Source organism: Lynx canadensis, chromosome C1 (genome assembly GCF_007474595.2).
Source record: "Lynx canadensis isolate LIC74 chromosome C1, mLynCan4.pri.v2, whole genome shotgun sequence".
Taxonomy (NCBI): Eukaryota; Metazoa; Chordata; class Mammalia; order Carnivora; family Felidae; genus Lynx; species Lynx canadensis.
Window position 1 is genome coordinate 182,467,475 of NC_044310.1, and position 18,067 is coordinate 182,485,541.

Genomic DNA, 18,067 nt, shown 5'->3' on the forward strand with positions numbered 1-18,067 from the left:
ACTGACAAACTGCTTTTAAATTTTTTTTTTCAACGTTTTTATTTTTGGGACAGAGAGAGACAGAGCATGAACGGGCAAGGGGCAGAGAGAGAGGGAGACACAGAATCGGAAACAGGCTCCAGGCTCTGAGCCATCAGCCCAGAGCCTGACGCGGGGCTCGAACTCACGGACCGTGAGATCGTGACCTGGCTGAAGTCGGACGCTTAACCGACTGCGCCACCCAGGTGCCCCATGCTTTTAAACAAAACTTAAATTCATTCTGACTGCAGGACTACAGTACTAGCTTCACTGTACCTTCCCCAGGCTTAAATATTCTGAATTTTTTTACATCAAAGCTCACGTATGAACTTAAACACATCTGACAAATAAATGCAAGTAATCCCTTATGCATTTAACAGTTTCAAAACAAGAGGACCTTAGGGGTGCCTGGGTGGCTCAGTCAGGTTAAGTGTCCAACTCTTGGTTTCAGCTCAGGTTATGATCTCACGGTTTCGTGAGTTCGAGCCCTGCACTGGGCTGTGTGCTGACAGCATGGAACCTGCTTGGGATTCTCTCTCTCTCTCTCTCTCTCTCTCTCTCTCTCTGCCCCCTACCCCACTTGTGCTCGGCCTCTCTCAAATAAATAAATAAACTTAAAAAAATATTTTTAAAAAATTTTATCAAAGCAAGAAGACCCTGAAAAGACTTGAGAATGCATTACAAGATAAGCTATTTAGATAGGGGCTTACCATGGAAAATGATGCTGCATTTATTCTTAGAATCTACAGACAGGGGCACCTAGGTGGCTCAGGTGGGTGAGTGTCTGACTTCGGCTCAGGTCATAATCTTGAGGTTCGTGAGTTCAAGCCCCACATCAGGCTCACTGCTGTCAGCCTATCAGCACAGAGACTGCTTCAGATCTTCTGTCCCTCTCTCTCTGCCCCTCACCCCTTTGCACTCTCCCAAAAATAAATAAATATATTTTTTTAAATCCAGACATCTTTTATCTTTACTGGTAATCTTCTCAAAGGCAAATTTAGAGTCCTTCATTTGTCAATATTCATATTACATTAAATTCTGGGGCTTGCTTTTCACTCTTAGATTCAACAACATAATAAAATGCATGCATTTTTTAAATTAGAAAGCACTTTACCCTAAACATCAATACTGACCAAACCACTAACACCTCCCTAAAGAACTCAAGGACTTCCAGAAAGTTCTCTTCCTCAGGGTTTGTTGTTTTGTTTTGTTTTGTTTTTTTAACTTCATTGTTCTTTATCATTCTGAGTTAAGGATTATGCTACATGACCTTTCAGAGAACAGACTGTCATAACAAAACCCATTGGTGCATTATACTGCCACTCTATTCTACGAACATATGAAAACAGATGGAATGAGTCTGGGATTTCATTTCATTTCAAGTTCTACTATATATTTTTTTCTAACCTTAACCATCCCTAAAAATGTCCCTCTTCAAAAAAAGAAAAAAAGAGACTGCAAACCTCTTGCTCATAATTAAAATTCTCCAATGAATAATGCTATCTCTACGACTCCAAGTTGTTGTAAGAATTAAATGAGATAATACATGTGAAAAACACTCTCAAGAACTACAAAACCTCCTTTCCTCGACTTTTTTGACCAGGATCTAGAACTCTGAACATCAACTTCTAGAAAAAGAAAAAATAGCATATAACTTAATGTAACTCAAAATAAAGCAAGCTCAAAGCTCACTTCCTCACCATATGACCTAAAGATAACACTGGCATTTGCAGTAGGCTGATCTCCTTAATACTCACACACAAAACATACATGTGTATATACAGACATACGTACAAACACTCCACCATTAAAAGACATAAGCGTTTCAAACAATTTCCATAGGAGAAATTGACACCACTAGGGAAAAAAAAACAAAAAAACAAAAAAAAAACACCAAAAGCTAAAAAAATAATTGCGCTGCCACTAGAAGAGTGAATGGCAGGCCTTGGGATTTCACACGATAATAAAACTTCAAACACATTTTGCAGGCTGACATAGATTAACTGACTTTTTATTTTGCCAAACAAAGATATTTAGGAAAGAAAAAAACTAGAACCATTAATACTATTTTACCACTTTACCACTTACTTCCTTAAAATTGAATAACCTCAGCTTTAATTAAAATTGAGTACATGGCCGGAATTTTTCTAACCCCATACAAAATGTCTCGGGACAGAACTTGGGAATAATTTTAATCTAGTCTATCCTGGACTTAAGGACACCAGCATCCCCTCCACATTTCTATTTCTCATCTATATTTCCCTTGTGCTACTTCTTTTTGTCCGAGACCCTGTCTGCCAACAGGACGGTCACCTATCCAGGATTCAACACTTCAGACACCAAGGTCAAGGCACACTTTGGTTGAGGGACACCATGCCCATAGATGGACAGCAAATCTCTGACGGTGAGATCATCCTTAACTTTTCCTGCCCTAATTGTCTTGGTTAACCCATTTCCAAAAGTGAAGGTTTTTCTCTTTTGAATACAAAGGTGGAGAAGGATAAGGAAGAAAGATAAAATGAGCGCAAATAATAATAATATAATGAACCCACCTACTGAATTTAATCCTTGTTCAGAAGTCGGTTCTTTTCAGAAAATAAAGAAATAATACACAGAATTTCCATGTGAAAACAATAATCTTCTAGTAGCTCCAGAAATGCATTTTATCTGTCTCTTTTGTGAAAATCCTAAAATATCCAAATAACTTTTTTAAATCATAAGTTATAAAAGATGACTAATATTTTTAAAAATGTTTTCTTTTCTGTGAAACTCTCCTTTCAGATTTTGCATGATATTAAAGAGTTGGAAGAGATGTCACAAGTACAAAAACTGACAAAAGGAGAATGTTCTGGGGAACAAACTACTAATTCTCAAATTAGCACTAATAGGCTAACTCCTCCATGTGTTTTGTATGTATATTCATGAAAGCACAGAGTTTCTCCTGCTTTTGATTTTTTAAATACTCCTTTAAGTAAAAGACTCTCAAAATCTGGGGTGCCTGGGTGGCTCAGTTAAGCATCCAACTCGATTTCAGCTCAGATCATGATCTCATGGTTCATGAGATCAAATCCTGTGTCAGGCTCTGCACTGACAGCATGGAGTCTGCTTGGGATTCTGTCTCCCTGTCTCTCTGCCCCTCCCCTGCTCTCTCTTGCTCTCTCTTTTCCAAAATAAATAAATAAACACGAAAAAAACCCTGTCAATATCTAAACCTACAAGTACTATCATAGATCAAAACACTCAGTGACTTAGGCTTACTTCTAATTGAATATAAGAAAACATATCTTCTGGTTTGAAAATATGAATGCTTACACTTCTCTTGAGCATGAGAAAGAGTCATTGAATAGTTTTCCAAAATCAGAAACAAGATCAGTAGATAACGTTTTCCTCAGCTCCAGCCACTGTACGTTCCCAAAGAAGACCATGACACAGGATGAGTCCCACTTGACCTTTTCTCCTAGCACGCTCTCCCAACATCCACAAATGGGCTAGATTTCCAGTGACCTTAATCAAGGTCTCAAATGACTCAAGTCACACTGAGATAAGCATTCTTCACTATGAAAACCTGGACTAGCCTTGAATCTTGATATACTTGAATCTTGATATCCTTGGTAGTTTTATTTATTTTGAAAATGCTTTCAAAATAGTGCTAGGACTTCTTTGAAAAATTTTTCAGAAAATATAGCATTCCTATTTTGTTTAAAAATTTAGTCTCAATAATCGATAACAATCACAATGGTTTTTATAATGTATCTCCCCCTTTTTGGCTTCATTTATGGTAGTCTGGGGTTTTGTTTATATGTCTTCTTTCTTTCTATCTTTCTTTCTTTCCTTCTTTTTTTTTCTTTCTTTCCTTCTTTCTTCCAACTTAATTGAACTACATACCATCCTATATGGATATTTGTGGTGAAAACTTGAATCAGGAAATTATGGTAGAACTCCTTTCCCTCAAAAATATGATACAGATACAAAGTGAAACAAGAACATATTATCAAATTTACATAACCAAGGGTCTCTAAATGATACAAAAATTTTCAAACTTCATATGATCCAAAAGAAAAATGGATACCAGAGAGCATCCTGGAACAGCTGACTATCAGTCTATTACACATAATTTTACCCCAATGTAGTCAGTAACGGTATTTCCCTCTCCTGCTGAATAATTCCCTCCCTTCCACTGCTGCTCAGATCCCATGACTAGTCCTTCTTTCATTCAACATGTGCCAGGCATTGTTCTAAGGAACAATGGTGAGCAGTAGGAGTAATGGTTCCTGCCCAATGGAGCTGATGTTTGGTGGGAGAGGCATGTTCTTCACCCAGCCTTGATCCTCTCAACACCAATAGACAGCAGGGTGCCTGCCTGGGGCAATGCTCTTTTGTAGGTCCACTGCTAACATTTGCAAGGTTCAGGGCAAGTATACAAATGGAAGCTGACCTCCATATGTCTAAATATTTAAAGGCTATAAATTTAACTAATAAATATGTTTTATTCTCCTACTCTGATCCTCATAATGGCCTGAAAGGTCAGGTTGGAACTGAGAATTCAAACCAAAATGTGGGGGTCTGGAGGTACAAGATACCCTTCTCTATCTACCCCAGCTCCATCCAGCAAAGGGGCCTCATCTGTGCATACTTGTGGGCACTTAAGCCAGCTCATCAAACTCCATTCACACTACCTGCAAATAGGTACCTCTAAACACTCCTTGGGTTTGCACCCTGGCTTCCCTATGTGTCCTCAGTAAGAAACCCCATGAAGAGGCCCAAGCAGTCCCCAGAAGCAGGCTTAGGGCTTTGGGGAAGGGAAATGTACCCAGAGTGCCCAGATGGTGTTCCAGAAGTCAGGACACAGGCTCCAGGTGGGCATATTCACTTAGCCCTGTGGACTCCTTGCCCTACAGGGAGGAGTAGAAAGGGGGGCCAAAGGAATGGCCTCTCACCCAGTGCAAAGGGCATTAGTGTGGTCTGTACAGAGGCAGGAGATTATACTTTTCAGAATCAGTCAAGAGCAGCACTGAGCAACAGGGTAAGAGGAGTCAAGGGCAAGGAAAAAACAACATACTACCCTGATGCCAACAGGTAATCTCCACCACCCCAAGGGAGGAACCCTTGCATTCCTCCACCCAGATTGCCAACAGCAGCAGAGGGAGGGGAAAAGGAGCAGCCAGGTACTCTGCTGCTGCGGGAGTGCTGTCTCCCTATAAAGGCCAAGTTGAGTACACAGCCTGGAAGACTCAGGTAAAGAGAAAGGAAACAAGAAGGAAGATGGAAGGGAACTGATATTTATTAAGACTCTGCTGAAGGCCAGCTCTACCCACCTCAGAAATACAGAAAGGCAAACAAACAAATAAAAACTCCAACATAAGCAGCAGTGTTTAAAAAGTTGTCTAGGGGCACCTGGGTGGCTCAGTCAGTTGAGCACCTGACTTCGGGTCAGGTCATGATCTCGCAGTTCGTGAATTCGAGCCCTGTATCGTACTCTGTGCTGACAGCTCAGATCCTGGAGCCTGCTTCAGATTCTGTGTCTCCTTCTCTCTCTCTCTCTGCCCCTCCCCGACTTGCACTTGTGTGTGTGTGTGTGTGTGTGTGTGTGTGTGTGTGTGTGTGTGTGTCAAAAATAAACATTAAAAAAAGTTGTTTATTAAATTATACCAAAATTTTTAACTTTTTCTTTATTTATTTTCAGAGGGAGAATGTGAGCAGGGGAGGGACAGAGAGAGAGAGGGAGACAAAGAATCCCAAGCATGCTCTGAGCTGTCAGCTCAGAAACAGACGCAGGGCTCGATCCCACATACCAGAGATCATGACCTGAGCCACAATCAAGAGTCAGACACCTAACCAACTGAGCTGCTCAGGCGCCCCTACCAAAAGAAAAATTTAAGTAAAGTACCTTTCCCACCACCAGCTTTGCTCTGCTGTTTGTGAGCCTTCTGTGTCAGAGCCATCAACTCAGCAACTGCCACTGTTAAAATAATCATAGATGCTTCTAATTTGGGAGCATCCCATACTTGCTTTATTCACAAATGGCAGAGGCATGCAATGAATGCCTGGCTAACCAGTGGTGCCAGGACTCTGGTACACCCAACCTTCAATCATAGAGATGCAGTACATACTCTCCTGGGCTCACCTGCTAGATGCCTCCACCTGACTAATTCCCCTCTCGGTCCCTCTGAGTCAGAGACACCTGGCAAGTTGTCTCACGTGTCCATCACAACAGTTAACTCTCCCTTCTCTCCTCTATCCACTGGGCAAAGGCTATGGGCTTTAGAGAAATACTTACCAGGTCCATGCCAGCCCAGAGGCCCACAAACCTCTCCATAAGTTACATTCTACATCATGTTATACTTCCATCTCTAGTGTAATTCTCCCCTTCTTCCTCCACACCAGCCCTCACCCTCACAAGAATTCAAGTCCCCTCCCATCTGTTCTTCTGACGTATCTCTTTTATTCGACTTGACTTATTGGTTTACTCGTGAGTTCTTTGGAACAGAGCATGTATGATCAAACCTTATATATCACGCACTAAGACAGGAGGGAAGGACTTTTTGAACATGCCTTCCATGTTCAGGAACCATGTTTAAAGCTTTACAACCATTATTACTACCCACATGTTTATCCACTGAGCTCAGAAAAATTAAGCAAGTGACTCAAGATGACAAACCTAGGAAATGTGTGAACACCCAACAGAGTTCTCCCTGTACCTGTGAAACTCCAAAGCTACTCTTCCCACTGAATTAGCTTCCTACTTGATGAATGGCCAACTCTAGACATTCTTGTGTATTATTTGGCTACATGGGGCCTCAAATAGCCTTCAAGGGCTAACCCACAATAATAAGAGTAAAATACTGTATTAACCAGACTTTATAGTTTAAAAAAAAACTTTAAAAAATAATTTTTAAACACTAAGACAGCAGAAAGAATTAATAAGGATAAAAATAGCAATTAATGAAAGAGAAAACAAAGAAACTAACTTGATGAATAAACCAAAAGATGATACTGTGAAAGGACCAAGAGAGGAGACAAATCAGAGGCCACACTCATTTTTAAAAAGAAGGAAAACACAAATAAACAGTGTTACAGATGAGAAAGAGGACACAGCTGCTAAAACGGTATTAAGAGAATAATACATTTACGACAATAAATTTGAAACTCTAAACCAAATGGATAACTTTCTAGGAAAATATAAATATATCAAATCGTTCAATGAATATTTACTGAAGCCTTTCTATATGCCAAGTACTAGGGCTATCACAATCAAACAGATGAAGTCCCTCTGTTGTGGAGCTTTCCTTTGGGGGTTAGAATCGAAGGACAGACAAAAGTAAATACATAGCATGTCATATGGTAATACACGCCACGAAGAACAAAGATGGTTGTCAGAGGGAGACAAGGAAGGAGGAACAACTTTCAAAGCTGTGGTCAGAGAAAGAATGGAGCCATGTGGATCAAAGGGAAAGGGAACTGGAGTGTATTCGGCTTGCTCAAGTACAGTTAGGAGTAAATGTGTAACATGAACTGGTGTATACTTTAAAAGAAGCATTCAAGGGGCGCCTGGGTGGTGCAGTCGGTTAAGCATCCGACTTCAGCCAGGTCACGATCTTGCGGTCCAGGAGTTCGAGCCCCGCGTCAGGCTCTGGGCTGATGGCTCAGAGCCTGGAGCCTGTTTCCGATTCTGTGTCTCCCTCTCTCTCTGCCCCTCCCCCGCTGTCTCTCTCTGTCCCCAAAAAAATAAATAAACGTTGAAAAAAAAAAATTTAAAAGAAGCATTCAAGAGATGCCTGGTTAGCTCAGTGAGTTGGACGTCCAATATTGATTTCAGCCCAAGTGATGATCCCAGAGTCATGAGATGGAGCCTCACACTGGGCTCCACATTGAGCATGGAGCCTGCTCATGTTTTCTTGCTCTCTAAAATTTAAATAAATAAATAAATAAAGCAAGTTTTCAAGGTCAAAATAAGACCAAAAAGAGGTGAAAACACTACACAGAACAATAATTACATGAGAAACTAGAAAAACCATTTTAAAAACAAATAATCCCATTTACGACTGCACCAAAAATAATAAAATACCTAGGAATAAACTTAACCAAAAAGGTGAAAGACCTATACTTTCAAAACTATAAAACACTGATGATAGGAATTCAAGGTGACACAAAAAAATGGAAAGATATTCCATGCTCACGGGTTGGAAGAAAAAATATTGTTAAAGTATCTATAATACTCAAAGCAATCTATAGATTTAAAGCAATCCCTATCAAAATACCAACGGCATTTTTCCCAGAACTAGAATAAAGAAACTTAAAATTTGTATGAAAACACAAAAGGCCTCAAATAGCCAAAGTAATCTTGAAAAAAAAAAAAAAAACAGGAAGTATCACAATTCCAGACTTCAAGTTATATTACAAAGCTGTAGTAATCAAAGCAGTATAGTACTGGCATAAAAATAGACATATAGATCAATGTAAAAGAATAGAAAATGCAGACATAAGCCCACATTTATATGGTCAATTAATCTTCCACAAAGGAGGATAGAATATACAACAGGAAAAAGACAGTCTCTTCAGTAAATGGTGTTGGGAAAATGGACAGCTACGTGCAAAAGAATGAAACTGGACCACTCTCTTACACCATATACAAAAATGAACTCAAAGTGGATTAACGACCTAAATGTGAGACCTGAAGCCATAAAAATCTTAGAAGAGAGCCCATGCAGTAATTTCTCTGACACTGGCCACACAGCAGCATATTTCTAGATTTATCTCCTAGGGCAATGGAAATAAAAGCAAAAATAAACTACTGAGACTACATCAAAGTAAAAAGCATCTGCACAGCAAAGGAAACAATCAACAAAACTAAAAGGCAACTTACAGAACGGGAGATATTTGCAAATGACATATCCGATAAAGGTTGGTACTAATGTATATAAAGAATGTGTACAACTCAACACCCAAAATACAACTAATCCAATTAAAAATGGTCAGAAGATATGAACAGACATTTCTCCAAAGAAGACATACAGATGGCCACAGACACATGAAAAGATGCTCAACATCACTCATCATCAGGGAAATTCAAATCAAAACCACAATGAGATATCACCTCACATCTGTCAGAATGGCTAAAACCAAAAACAGAAGAAACAACATGTATTGGCAACATGTGTAGCAAAAGGAACCCCTGTGTACTGTTGATGGGAATGCAAACTGGTGCAGCAACTGTGGAAAACAGTAGGGAGGTTCCTCAAAAAGTTAAAAATAGAACTACCCTATGATCTAATAATCATACTACGGGGTATTTACCCAAAAAAATACAAAAACACAAAAGGATACATGCACCTTATGTTTACTGCAGCATTATTTACAATAGCCAAATTATGGAAGTAGCCCAAGTGTCCACTGACCAATGAATGGATAAAGAAGATGTGGTATATACACACAATGTACTATTATTCAGCCAGGAAAAAGAATGAAATCTTGCCATTTACAACAACATGGATGGAGCTAGACAGTATAATGGTAAGTGAATAAGTCAGTCAGAGAAAGACAAATATGAGATGATTTTACTCATGTAGAATTTAAGAAACAAAACAAATTAGCAACGGAGAAAAAAGGGGAGGGGGCAAACTATGAAACAGAGTCTTAGACTATAGAGAACAAACTGATGGTTACCAGAGTGGGGGGGAGGTGGAGGGATGGGTGAAACAGGTGATGAGGATTAAAGAGTACACTTTATCATGATGGGCACTGAGTAGTAATGTATAAAATGGTTTAATCACTATATTGTATACCTGAAATTAATATAAAACTGTATGCTAACTATACTGGAATTAAAATTAAAAACTGAATAAAACAAAAAAACAACAACAGAAAACACCTCTAAAATAAAATGGGCCCAGATAGCTTTAAAGGTAAATTCCACCAAGCCTTTGAAGAACTGATAACCCCTACGTGAAAAGCTTCAGAACATTAATGAGGCTCATAGAATATGGAAAACAAACCAGATAGATGGATAGATAGATAGAGATATAGATAACTCTCCTACTCACCTCCACCCATTTATCTAGCAAATACACACACACACACACACACACACACACACACACACACACACACAAACTTTAAAGGCCTATGTGCCTCAAACCATCTTCACAATTTTTAACATATCCAGAAACCACCAATAGTACATATAAATATTATTAATGTTCATTTAAATTGACTGGCTACTCTAAAAGATAAATTTTTATCACTGTCAAGAATGAAAAACAGTATCACTTGTCAAAATTAATTGAATAATTACATACATATTACAATTTTTGAAATATTTATCTGCATACTACCTAAGAGTAGATTACATTCTCCCAGTACTTGGTACTGGCATATGGACCATATTTGAAGAAATACTAACATAGGTCAAACTTACTTATGAATGACTCTATGTATAAAAAATTTTAAATATAATATTAGAAAATCTAATACAAAAAATTCTTTTTTTTTTTAAATTTTTTTAACGTTTATTTATTTTTGAGACAGAGAGAGACAGAGCATGAACGGGGGGAGGGGCAGAGAGAGAGGGAGACACAGAATCAGAAACAGGCTCCAGGCTCTGAGCCATCAGCCCAGAGCCTGACGCGGGGCTCGAACTCACGGACCGCGAGATCGTGACCTGGCTGAAGTCGGACGCTTAACCGACTGCGCCACCCAGGCGCCCCCAAAAAATTCTTTTAAAGAACAATATATCATGACCCATCAGCTTTTACTCCAGAAATAATTATATATAATTAATATACATATATATTATATATAAGTAATATATATACACACATATATTAATAAAGACACAGGTAGATAGACTACAAATTAAAGACCATTCATTAACTTTTTTGAAGTAAGTAGTACCTAACTTACAGACAGAAAAACAGGCTGAGGACTGTTAGATAATATGTCCAAGGTCTTAGAGATCATACATTTAGAGCAGGGATTCTCCACCAGGGACAATTTTGCCTCCCAGGGGACATTTCTCATTGTCATGACTGGATGACTGCTACTGGCAACCAGGTCAGAGGTCAGAAATGCTGTTACATCTCTTACAATGAAATACAGGACAATACTGCAGGACAAAAAACAGGTCTAAAATGTCAATAATGGCAAGGTTGAGAAACCCTGGCTTAGACAAAATGCAACATCTAATTCCAAATCAGATTCTGGGTCCAGGGCTCTTTCATTGTTACGATGCACCCCTATCACTGAATTAAAACTTTATTTCTATGGAAAAATGCATTTTGAATTCCAAATAACCAACTCTAAAACTTACCTAAACACTACACCTAACTAAAGAGTCATAATTAAGAGAAAGGACATTCACCCCACAGGGAGTCTTCTTTCCCTAGTGGAGCTACAGGCAAGAAAAGTTAACAAATTCCTTCTACCACCAGGCAATGGACAGAAGGTTTAAGAGCAGTTGACCAAAATCTCTGTCCAGCTATTCTTCTCCTCTGACATTAACATTTCTCTTTGACTCCCATATGCTCTGGAAACCTAGGTCCACTGTTTTACACGGGCCTGGGAAATTTTGTAATAGGCTAGTGTTTGTTAAATATTGTTAGCTTACGTCATTTATACAATAGGTATTAAGAGAAAAAAAAACAGACTACTTTAAACAAGTATTTTTACCTTTCTGCAACTGTCTAGAAGTGTACTGCTTTCTGAAAGATGGAAAGAGACATAAATATGTTACTTTACTTTTCTTCAGTTAACTCTCATGACCTACTTCTTCTAACCTGTTTTCTACTCCTGTACTCCGACTGCAGAGAGGAGAAAAGACAGTTAATAAGCCACCTGTGTCAAACAGAGAAGCTTGAGTCCATCAATCTCTGGGTGTATTTGAGACAAACAAGCCAAATATTTCCACCCTTCCCAGTGGTGCAACTAAAATATAAATTAGAAAAACAAACCAGTAAACTTTTTTTTCAAGATTACAATCGAAGAGCCTGCAGAAGAAACCTACTGGGTTCTCACTGCAGCTGGTGCACATCAAATGTTTGACTTTCAACATGCATGGATTATAAAAAAGCATCAGTGTGTACAGAGGGATGTGTGTAGGATGAGTAGGTGGGGGTATAATAAGAAAGAACAGTATTTTGGTTCTTCAGCAGATTTAATTCCTTCATCCCAACCTCCCACTACTATTTCTGAGAATATGCAAATTATCCCAGAATGTGCCTCTCAGACCAACCGTCCCCACTCTGCCTCTTTGCCCTCCATCCCCTCATCCCCCAATGGCATCTTAGTGGGGGATGATGACTCTTGTTTCTTTCCTTCCCCTCCATTTTGTTCCTCCCTGAAGAGAACTCCATCATTCCCTATAGGATTTCTTTTTATGAATATTTTAATCTTGAGCTTTCAAACAATCACAATTATCACTCTGTGAAAGATATTTCTACCATAATTAGGACAAAAAATAACTTATTAAATGTTTAAATAAGCTTCTGGGTCAAGAATAAAAATGGTTTAGTAGGACTATAAGATTTTCTTTAAAATGATTCCCTAAATTGCTATACTTCATAATTTGAAAAAACAAAACAAAACAAAACAAAAAAATCCTCCAGCTCTCAACACTAAAGAAGAATTTCAGTAGTTATTTTCCACAAATATAAGGATTATCATATATTTTTTTTTTTTACTTAACCATCTATTTTTTTAATGGTGTGATCAAAAGCCCAAAAGACCTTATGGACAAACAGTTCTAATTATTGTGTAGCCTGCAGTTTTAATTAGTATGAAGCTAATTTAATGGTGACTCTTTTCTCCCCTCAGAATTATAACCACAAGCCATCAGTAGTGAGGACCTACCTTCTTGAAAATCTCTAAAAATTAGACACTTAAATCTGATTGATAATAATGTAAAATACAGTCAATAAATTATTTTTGGAAGTATAAAATATCACATTCCTAAATGTGAAATCATGAGCGCCAAAAAAAATAATTAATATACTTCTAAACCATCAATCAATATTTCCATTCATTTTCTGAAATAATTCAATCATTCAAATAATTCAAATAGCTCTAAAACAGGATTCACTGGTGACTGCACACTGCATGGGTGCAAATCAATTCCACCACCCACCCTCAAGCCTACTGCGCCAACACCTTCATTTCATCCAGCCATCAACTATGACAATGTCCTAAGTATGCCACACATAGTAGTAGGGGTTAAGAATTCAGTGGAGAACATGGGGCACCTGGGTGGCTCAGTCGGTTAAGCGTCCGACTTCAGCTCGGGTCATGATCTCACAGTCCATGAGTTCAAGCCCCATGTTAGGATCTGTGCTAACAGCTCAGAGCCTGGAGCCTGCTTGAGATTCTGTGTGTCCCTCTGTCGCTGCACCTGTCCCGCTCACATTCTGTGTGTATGTGTGTGTGTGTGTGTGTGTGTGTGTGTGCGTGTGTGTGTGTGTGTGTGTGTGTCTTAAGAAACAAATAAATATTTTTAAAAATTAAAAAAAAAAGAATTCAGTGGTGAACAAAGCAGAGATGGTCCATCATAGAGCATACAGTTTTGGCTTAAATAAGTAAGCATATAAATAAGTGTATGTTTACAAACTATGGTAAGTGCAATTAAGGAAACAAACAGTGCTATCAAGAATATTCCAGAATAAGGGATATACAAAGGCAAAACCAGAGGTATTGTAAGGTTAGCACTACATGAGAAAAAAATGTGTAATCCAAAGGACAGAGCCGTAAGAGGCAAGCAGATAGAGGTTGATAGGTAGAGGTTTCTAGAAAGGCTAATAGGAAAGCAGGGGCAGAGTTAGGTAGAAGACAGGGTAGAGAGAACAGCAACCATTCAGAGCAAGCTCTGAGAATCAAGGCAACAGGAGTATGACATCACTAGTGCCACAACTTGATGGATTCTCTTTTAGAAGGTGTCCCTCAACACAGCCTGCTCCCTAGACACTCAGACATTACTCTGGACCGGAGGTGACAAACTCCAATGTCCACAGTGGGTGGGCAGATAAGGAAAATTAATGAAGCAGCTATATGCACCCTGTGTGAAAGGTGGGGACTGTGGAGACCTTGCACTGACTGAGGTCACCTAGAGATGCAGGCCCCACAAGGGGCCAAATATTAGGGTTTTTTAAAGATATAGAGAGGGGTGCCTGGGTGGCTCTGTTGGATAAGTGTCCGACTTTGGCTCAGGTCATGATCTCGCAGTCCGTGAGTTCGAGCCCCACCCCAGGCTCTGTGCTGACAGCTCAGAGCCTGGAGCCTGTTTCGGATTCTATGTCTCCCTCTCTCTCTCTGACCCTCCCCCATTCATGCTCTGTCTCTCTCTCTGTCTCAAAAATAAATAAATGTTAAAAAAAATTTTTTTAAATAAAGATATACTAGAAAACTAGATTTTTTTTTCATATGACACACCAATTTTTTAAAAACTATAGTGGACCAAATAAATCAAGTTTGGGGGTCACCATTTTATAACTTTCCTTCAATATTTTACCTCTGTTATCTATGTAAAAAAGACTTAACTCTTCAGCTGGTTTTACTTTTTAATATACTACTAATACACTATTTCAGACAAAGAAAACAAAAAGCTATAAGACAATCTACTCCACTGTTACTGACCCTTATTCTTTAAGCCTAAAAAATGTGTATGTATTTTAGTCATGAATAACATTGAATAGGTGTCCATCTTTCTTCAAGAAGCAAGTTATTTACTACAAAATTGTTGAAATTGATTACTGACAAAGGACATTAGATTAATGTGAAAATAGTAACCTTACTTGCTTTACTTTGGATAAAAGTTTGAAATGAATATCCTGAGCTTGCAGAAACTGATTTATAAAAATACTTTTTCCATTCTTGTAAACATATCTTCTGTGAGCCTGGCTTCTTTGCTGTGAGTGTTATTAAAACAAAACCTTAAACATTTTGGGTAGACATGCATTGTGAGTAGCATGTCAGCAGTTCAACCTGTATTAGATACGTCCACAAGCAAGAAGCAAGCCCATTTGGAGAATTAGAAACTATAAATACTGATATACACACAGTTTACATTCAAAGTGTGCATATGGAGATCACCATTTCACTTATAACTATTTGTTTAGTTACAACTGCAGGTCAAGAAAGGTATGAATGCAATAACAATTCTCTAAAGTAACTGCCTACACATATACACATTTTCAAGAAATCTGTGTAATTTTCATAATTATCATTGTCACAGTTTTTCTCTTCTTTACTATGTTAGGTTTGTTATTTATTGAAATGTCATGTTATCTGTTAAACCTAATTTTAAAAAGTCTACACTTCTATTTTGTATGCACAGTCACTATTTTATTTTTCTAGTAATTCAGGGTACCAGTCCACAATGTATTGGCAATTAAAATTAAAAAAAAAAAAAAACCTGACCTTCTCCACAGATAATTTGAAAAATACTGATCTACCCAAGACTGCTAGAAAACAAGCCAGAGTTATGCAAACAAAGATTTCCCTTGGGCTATACTGTCCAAAAATTCAGGACGTGTTGATTGGTCATAGACAAGGCATTCAATCACACTGAATCAGAGGAAGAAAGATACTGCAAGCTGACCTGTTCAGGAAGGGTCTACATCATTTAGGAAGGACCTGTCAAGCTAGGTATAAGCCATATATCTCCTTCCTCATACACCTCGATACGGGGTAGTACATTATGAAATCAAGTCATAAACTAAATTCAGCCAAAAGTACTTTAGCAAGCAGGCACCAAACCTGTTTTGTAGCTCAAGGAAGCCCCACTTTCTTAAGGCATTTCCTACTACCACCTAAGATGAAAGACACTCCCAGAGAGACACCGGAAAACCTAGATGGCAGGATGAGCCCTCCCGGGCTTCCCACAGTTCATTCACACAATTCGCCATCATGTCACAGATGAAAAATTGTTCCTAACATCCTTTAAGCTAAGTAAATCCTCTGGCATATATTTCTATAACAATATTTGAAGTTCTGGGGCACCTCAGCGGCTCAGTCGCTTAGGCATCCAACTCTTGATTTTAGCTCAGATCAACTCCCAGGGGTTGTGGGAGTTGGCTCCATGATGAGCGTGGACCCTGCTTAAGATTCTCTCTCTCTATCTCACCCTCCCTCCCTCCCTTTGCTCCTCTCTTCCAATTCGCATGCTCTCTCTCTTTCTAAAAAAATTAAAAAATTAATAGAAAAACAATATTTGAAGTTCTAAGTATCCAATACCGAAGGTGTTAATTCCTTATTAAGGTGCCTGAAACGATACCAGCCTGTAAGGAGAAAATTAGCCAAGAATCATGCTGTTTATGTTGAAGCACTTCCAAAGTAAATTAGACACATACAATATAAAAATCTTATTCTAATAGTTCTAATGAAATAGTCTCTGTTTAATGATAGGATCCCACCAACAAATCTTCAACACCTGCTCATCTCCCATTTTAACAAAGAGCAGAAATTTGGTTTAGGGCCTCTGGCAAGTATCCATATCCACCTAGAAGTTAATTATGTTGTTTTCACTTGTTTTCATTGTAATGAATGCTAGAGTGACCTTCTCTTAATCATGTAATAATAGTATAGAGCTACCTTTTAGAATAAATTTCCTTCAGTTAAATAAAAAGTTAAGTAAATAGAAAATATCAGGTAATCAAGTAGCGCCTGTGTGGCTCAGTCAGTTAAGAAACTGACTCTTGATTTCGACTCAGGTCATGATCTCACAGTTTCGAGAGTTCAAGCCCCAAGATGGGCTTTGCGCTGGGCGTGGAACTTGCTTAAGATTCTCTCTTTCTCTCTCTCTGTCTCTCTGTCTCTCTCCCTCTGCTCCTCCCCCACTTGCATACGCACGTTCTCTCAGTCTCAAAAAAAAAGAAAAAGAAAATAAAATATTACGTAATCAATAGTAGAAGCATATAAGGTAAAAATCTGTGAAAATTGTTCTGTCCTAAGTAATGAACACTGTGAACCACCCCAGCCACACCTCCCTACAATTTCAAGATCACCAGTAACTAGGGGAGGCAGCTATCGCTTCAAAAAAAAAAAAGGCCTGGGGCACATAATTTCCCATAATTCGCCTCAAAGAATCACCCAGGGAATCCTGTGGGGTAACCCATCCTTACTGTAACCCTTTTTCCTTTAACACCACATACAGAGCATGAGGCTTACAATTCAGACTTCCTCTAAAGTTTGTGTCAATCAAATTTTATCCCTATAACAAAGGAAAGGGAGGAAGATAATTTTTATATATATTCAGGATAAGATGAACAAAGAATGAAATCCACTGTATTAACACAGCTAGCAAATTGTGGACTTTTTTTTCCCTCTTCTTTATTTTCAAAATTTTCTGTAATGTTGTTATAGGCCTTTTATAATCCAAAAATATATGAAGAAAAAATTAAGTGTAATGTTTAAAAAATACACAGAGGCACCTAGATGGGACAGGGGATACTGAAACCAAATTTATAAGACCCATGTGGTGGTAGCTTGCTTTACAAAAGGCTTCTGCGCATGACTGCAGAGAACTCCTTTAAAGAGTTCACGGTAAGAGGCTGTAGGGAGAAAATTAGCCGTAGGATCCTTAATTCCTCTGTGCCATGCACCACCCTTGCCCAATAACTTAAAACCCAGCCTTAGCTCAGTGCCTACTGCCTTCTTGCCTGCCTGGGTGTCCTCCCTGTATCTCTGCCTCTCCCAGACAGGCCTGGGTGGCTCACTCCTCACCAGTCTTCCCACAATGCCTGTCCCACCGCGTCCCATGGTGTTGGCATCTGTCTCCACTACTACTCTGTGCAGTGCCTGAGAACCCAGACATGTCATTTCTCGATGTCCCTAACACCATGTCCAGATCTTAGCACACAGAGGAAAACTCAACATGTGCCTGCCTCACGACTGGGACTGATTCAATTTATAAATTAAAAAGGAAAAAAAAGGAAATACATTGAATATTAATAATAGCTACCATGTATTTCAGTGTTTTACACACATCATCTCAGTTAATGTAACCTTTGGACCTCTGAGGCATTCATCACCATCCCTGTGCTACAGGTGAGGAAACAAGGCAGGGAGA